Source organism: Ammodytes marinus (assembly GCF_949987685.1).
Source record: "Ammodytes marinus genome assembly, contig: scaffold_288, whole genome shotgun sequence".
In the NCBI taxonomy this organism is placed as follows: Eukaryota; Metazoa; Chordata; class Actinopteri; order Uranoscopiformes; family Ammodytidae; genus Ammodytes; species Ammodytes marinus.
In genome coordinates, this window is record NW_027648394.1 from 38,145 (window position 1) to 45,272 (window position 7,128).

The window sequence follows — 7,128 nt, forward strand, 5'->3', positions numbered from 1 at the left end:
CAATATTTCAAATAAGTACGGCCATTCGACTCTGTCGAAGGCCTTTTCAGCGTCCAGGGATAGAATGGCCGCATCTGGTCTTTCCTTTTCGTTATGAACAACATTGAGCACTTTCTGGGAGGTATATTTTGGTATACTTTTAGTATGTTATTCAGCACACCAAATACTACTAGAATCCATTAAAAAACCTTTTGTATACATTTTTTGGAGGTTAAGCCCTTTTTTCTCATAGATTGACTCACCTATAACCTTCTAATGTGTGGGAAAGTTGCACGCACACAGAACAAAGCAACATACCGCCGGAGGGGAGGGCTGTGCAGGTAAACACACCACCACACATTCTAGTAGAATGATCATTAATCGTGTTTGAGTGACATATTTAATTAAGTTCAGACACGCAGGACATTAGGTGCAGCTGTGGCTACTCTCGTAGTTTACCACCACCGGTATGACTGTGTGTGAACGAATTGAACCTGGAACCCTGTAAAGAGCTTTGAGTCCTAAGGGAATAAAGCGCTATATAAATCCAATCAATTATTATTATTATTATTATTATTATTATTATTATTATTAATAATTCCTAAATATTTGTTCCATAAGATCAGGAGTGGATCAGGAGTGGATCAGGAGTGGATCAGGAGTGGCTGCTTTTCTGTGTTGAGGTCACAATAAGGCCAGCGTGTTCCCCAATCCTCTGGTTCCCCTGTCACCACCAAAACAGAAATGCAGATTTCCTTTCAAAAGCTTCAGTTTTAGTGTCCGGTTGTGTGGACATAAGGACCTTTCAACACAAAGTCATGGTTAGGGATGGTAGGATGGCCTAGAGGAGAAGGGGGGCCGACTGGTAACCATGAGGTTATGGTGATGATGTGTGCTATACCGTCAAGGACTTCACGATGACGCTCTAAACTTTCTGCCTTTAGTGAATTAATGGCCGCATGTATAGGATAGCTGTTGGGGATGAACAGGCCCGGATTAACCCCTTAGAGTGCCCCAGGGTGACTTCACATGAAATGCCCCTGTCCTTCAACTTTACACAGAATTTTTAAATTTACTATGGCATTAAGGCCACAGATTTACAGGAACGTGTAGCTAAAGACAAGTACAGACTCACCACACATAGACTACTACAGAAACATTTAGATCCAACCAAACATCTTGACACTGACAGGAGTCTCATACTAGCCTTGAACTGATGCTCAAATCAGAATGCAACACCCATCACCATGCAACATGTCATGATGAATATAAATATTTCCATAATAAATTACCTTAGGGCAAACAAAACAATAATTAGCATGCAGGTTTAACTCTCCTGTATAGATTTATTTAAAAGTGAAGACTACCTAGAGTCACATACTTTGTAGTGAAGTGATATCTTTATACCATTAAGATTAAATCATAGCCTAATTGACATTTATCTAAATGGTCTCTGGGAATTGTAGTAGGCTATGTTAAATGTTAGACATCAGCATAAAAAAGTTCATCATGTTCATCTCTAAAAAAAGGGATCTTTTATTAGGCCTTGTATACACTTCATCAACGTTACATTCTTATTACTGAAATTACTCTGTATTGAAATTTAACCTACCTTAACTTTCTTTAGGCCTATCATATTTGTTATGCAAAGGGAGAAATACTAAACCTCCTTTATTTGGATCGAAAAGTATTGTTTTATCACTTAAAAGTAGACTTATCTCGTAAAATAACAAGAAAGATAAAGATGTGTAGGGAATGGGGATATATCTCGTTTCTTGTTTTGAAAATGTCCCTTGCTTTTGAATTGTTACTCCTGGTTTCATATTCTGCTTCTAATCGGTTGTAGCATGTGTAGCTCTTCTACGAATATGTTTCTAATGGGCCTTCAAAATAATACTAGAAAACGAACTGCATCCGCAACAAAGACGCTACTTCCGACGGCACATGCAAGTCGAGCCGACTCGGAGCTGTCGGGTTTCAGTCAGGCTTTTTGCTCACTCCCCTCCCCTGTCTGCACTCGGCTACTCTCGAGCCGCAACTGGGCTCTAATGAGCCTAGTCAGGGGCGCGACTACCCACTTTCTGGGGGGTATGCAGACACTTAGCAGGCGCCCCCTGCTAAGTGTCCATTTTAAGTTGCATATTAGAGCAGGTGATCGGCTCAACCATGACATGTCTGCCTGCACTGATTCTCCCAAAAGTAAAGAACAGTGAATAACAGGTTGGTCATCAGAAATAAAACTATATACTGGGCATTTAGGTTTGTGTGGCCTCACTAGTGTCAGGCATGCAAACTCATAAGACATGAAAAAGGTGAGTGTGTGTGTGTGAGAGTGTGTGAGAGTGTGTGAGTGTGTGTGTGTGAGAGAGAGAGAGAGGTCTCCTTACAGAGGCAATGTGCCAGACTCACAATTTCACTTGATTAAAATGTATAAATAACTAAACATGAAAAGTTGAGGTTAAGTTTGTCTTAGTTTCTGTTTCCAATTCACTGAACAAGATGATGGATTGGCTTGGATGAATGACAAAGAGATATGTGAAGGTCCTGATCAGACAGTAGATAAGATTCCCAGGTAAGCCCAACTAGAACAGCAGGTTTTTCTTTGGAGCTATGAGTGTAACGACAAAAAAAATGTTTCTGAGGAAATGTTTTCTGCGGGTGAGCTGCAGGGCTTATGTACATGTATAGTGTTTGAAGTATGTTGTGCAATGCTAAGTATGATGTACAAGGCTAAGGAAGGGGGGGGGGGGGGGCGGGGGGGGCACCACAAAGCATCACAATTCAGAATCCCCCAAAGCATTACAATTCAGGATCGGTTTGAATAGTGTGTAAGTTACACATACAGTATTACAGGAGAGAGAGAGAGAGAGAGAGAGAGAGAGAGAGAGAGAGAGAGAGAGAGAGAGAGAGAGAGAGAGAGAGAGACAGAGAGAGAGAGAGAGTATATAATAGTTTATTGTAAGGGAATTTGGTGACAAACTTAACCTCAGTCTTTTCATGTTCAGTTATTAATACATTTTAATCAACTGAAATTGTTAGTCTGGCACATTGCCTCTGTAAGGAGACCTCTCTCTCTCTCTCTCTCTCTCTCTCTCTCTCTCTCTCTCTCTCTCTCTCTCTCTCTCTCTCTCTCTCTCTCTCTCTCTCTCTCTCTCTCTCTCTCTCTCTCTCTCTCTCTCTCTCTCACTCACACAACTCAGTCGTACGCTGGAATGGTGCAAAATATGATAATAGTGGGAAACAGGTGAGTGTGTTGTTTGGGCGCTGACCTGCTATAGGCTAATCACTACACTACCATTCAAAAACTGTGAAAACAGATATAGTCAAAAACTTGAGGTGACACGTATATCTGCAGTGACAATCCGCGAGTCGCGGCCGATAATCAGTGTGCATTAATCAATACAATCGGCCATATAAAACACGCAATCTTTCTCCTTATCAATCTTCCCGTTTTCGGTTTTGTGCCCCCGAGAGCTTTCTTTTCTGCCTCTCCAACTTTAGGTCCCTGTCATCAGATGACAACACGATTCAAATGAAAGCTCTCGCGCTCCAGCGCGTGCTCGAGGGGGCGCGCACTGGAGCGCTATAGTGTGGGGAGGAGGAGGCGAAGGAGCGGGGGGCGCCTTATCAGTGACGTGCTTCTGTTATTGATCATATCATTTACACAAACGCTGTTAAATACAGAAAATGCCGACTCCAAATCATTTTCCCCCGATCGCTTTGGCGCCCCTCTAGCGCGGCGCCCCTATGCGCCGCATATAGTGCATACCCACTTTTTGCGCCACTTACTTAGCATTGCACAACATACTTCAAACACTATACATGTACATAAGCCCTGCAGCTCACCCGCAGAAAACATTTCCTTAGAAACATTTTTTTTTGTCGTTACACTCATAGCTCCAAAGAAAAACCTGCTGTTCTAGTTGGGCTTACCTGGGAATCTTATCTACTGTCTGATCAGGACCTTCACATATCTCTTTATCATTCATCCAAGCGAATCCATCATCTTGTTCAGTGAATTGGAAACAGAAACTAAGACAAACTTAACCTCAACTTTTCATGTTTAGTTATTTATACATTTTAATCAAGTGAAATTGTGAGTCTGGCACATTGCCTCTGTAAGGAGACCTCTCTCTCTCTCTCACACACACACTCACACACTCTCACACACTCTCACACACACACTCACTCACTCACTCACTCACTCACTCACTCACTCACTCACTCACTCACTCACTCACTCACTCACTCACTCACTCACTCACACGCACACGCACACGCACACACACACAGTTTGTAGTGTGGTTTTTCCAAATTAACCGTTTTTCTGAGCTGTTACGTTTTTCTCAGTAAATACCTTCACACGTTGTATGGGTAAAGTCAAGAAGGTTGGCTTACAAACTTGTTTGGCTCATGTTACTATTCATTTGAACTGAAATAAAAGTTTTCTTTGTCTTTAATTCTCTTCACCAGAGTACACCAAATTGCTTATTTTACATGTTCAAATCACAAAAAAATTCTGGGGGGGAAAACCCCAGAGCCCCCTAAAGGGGTTTGTTTTCGGACATGTCACCTTTTTCATGTCTTATGAGTTTGCATGCCTGACACTAATGAGGCCACAAAAACCTAAATTTATTTCTGATGACCAACCTGTTCTTCACTGTGTCCTTTACTTTTGGGAGAATCAGTGCAGGCACACATGTCATGGTTGAGCCGATCGCCTGCTCTAATATGCAACTTAAAATGGAAGTCTGTAATTGGGCGGGGGGGGGGGGGGGGGGGGGCGCCTGCTAAGTGCCTGCATACCCCCCAGAAAGTGGGTAGTTGCGCCCCTGCCCGTTTGTTTTCATAATAGGCTTCGTCGATGTGACGTCACTTCACGTGCGCACTGGATTGTGGGTCAGAATCGCCCAAATAGGATGCACTTTTCAACACTAACAATCTTGGCCGCATGAAGTAGGACATCCGGGTACTTCTAACCATCCTAAATCTGGCCACAAGAATCGGGACATCCTAAATCTTTTTTCTACCATACTATATAGTAGAAAGTATGCGATTCGGAACGCAACCTGTGTCAGTCATCTTGGTGTTGCCATTATCCGCGAGCGGGCTAGCAGCCTCCTCGTCCTCATTAGCCCAATGCTCGTTGCTAGCTAGCGTCGACCTTGTTGTTGGTATTTCACTAATTTCAGTTTTTTGTCTTGTTGAATGTTTGTTTTTCCCCATTGTGGTTTGCTTTCTCCGCCTTAGCTGCCGTTCAGGACTTAAAAGGGTCTGTTTTATGATTCACTTGTCAGAGACTCACGAAGTGCGACTTTCTAGCTCAACGCCATAACCGGAATTCCAAAGTTGTTTATTTAATAGATTAAATTGCGTACGGACAAAAGCACAAGGTGAAAACAAACTGAGGGAGAATGGGTGCTGTTGAATCAACAAAAAGAGCACGCTCAAATATGAGCCTGGTCCCACCAGACCATCGTACTTCATTTAGCCTGGTCCTACCAGACCATCGTACTTCATTTAGCCTGGTCCTACCAGACCATCGTACTTCATTTAGCCTGGTCCTACCAGACCATCGTACTTCATTTAGCCTGGTCCTACCAGACCATCGTACTTCATTTAGCCTGGTCCTACCAGACCATCGTACTTCATTTAGCCTGGTCCTACCAGACCATCGTACTTCATTTAGCCTGGTCCTACCAGACCATCGTACTTCATTTAGCCTGGTGCTACCAGACCATCGTACTTCATTTAGCCTGGTCCTACCAGACCATCGTACTTCATTTAGCCTGGTCCTACCAGACCATCGTACTTCATTTAGCCTGGTCCTACCAGACCATCGTACTTCATTTAGCCTGGTGCTACCAGACCATCGTACTTCATTTAGCCTGGTCCTACCAGACCATCGTACTTCATTTAGCCTGGTCCTACCAGACCATCGTACTTCATTTAGCCTGGTCCTACCAGACCATCGTACTTCATTTCATTTGTACAGAAGGTCTGGAATCGCTCAATTGACAAACGTTAACTCACTTGAAGGCGGGTGTCTGTTGAAGTTAAAACTATTGGATCTGCCCAGTGCCACTCTGGATCTGCCAACCAATCGCATCACGTTTGGTCGTCACGTGTGTCATGAGCCGGCTTCTGACGGTGCGTTCAAGTTGTACAGGGAACTCGGAAATTTCCGACTTCACTACATATTGTAGTCTATGGATCTACCGGTACCTGGCAACGGTAACTTGCTAGAGCCTAACGTTTAGTTATTTGGATGAGAAAGGTTTTAGGCGTCCATACTTTCGCGAGCAGATGCACTGGAACACTGACAGGTCGGAACTCGGAACTACCAAGTCGGAAATCTCCGAGTTCCGAGTATAAAGGAACGCAGCATTCAACTGAAACTGGAGCGCGACTTCGACGTCATCGTTCTCAGCCACTCGCTCTGTTCGCTGATTGGACACTCAGAAATTTGTTCGAGCAGAATCCCACTAATACGCCCCATCCCCAGACTGACTACTGAAGGGAAATGTATTTATTAAAGGTCACATATTATGCTAAATGCACTTTTTAAATGTGTTCTAACATATCCATGGGTCCACGGTGTGCCTAGAGACTGCCAAGATATTAAAAAAAATAACAATCTCTCCTTTTCTCACTCTCCCCCTTTCTGAAACCCCCACCCCTCCCCCCCAATATACTCCAGTCAGAATTCTCCTCGTTTCTGACCTCACAAACTGGAAAGCCAGAAGCTTCCACTGTGCAGCCCACACCCATATTTCTTATTGGTCCACGGCCCTGACAGACAGAGGGCGAGGCGTATCTGGCTTCGCTTCCGGACAGGGGGCGGAGGGAGCTCAAAGATTGTATATTTACGAGGGGAGCTGCAGCTCTTTTTTAAAAAATAGGCCATTGTGAAATTAGCTGAACATCAGTTTTTTCAGCAAACAATTAAAGAAAAACGTATTAGGGACCACTAAGACCATATAATATGGTGTATAATAGAACCGAAAAGTGTATAATATGGGAGCTTTAAATTTGGGTGGAAGTAGGTGGGCGTGCGGAGCCAGGCTATGTTTTATGGACCTTAGCAGTCTGAATGTAACTCTTGTTTGTATACAGTGTATTTTAGCCTTACTGTAGGAGCAGAGCTGG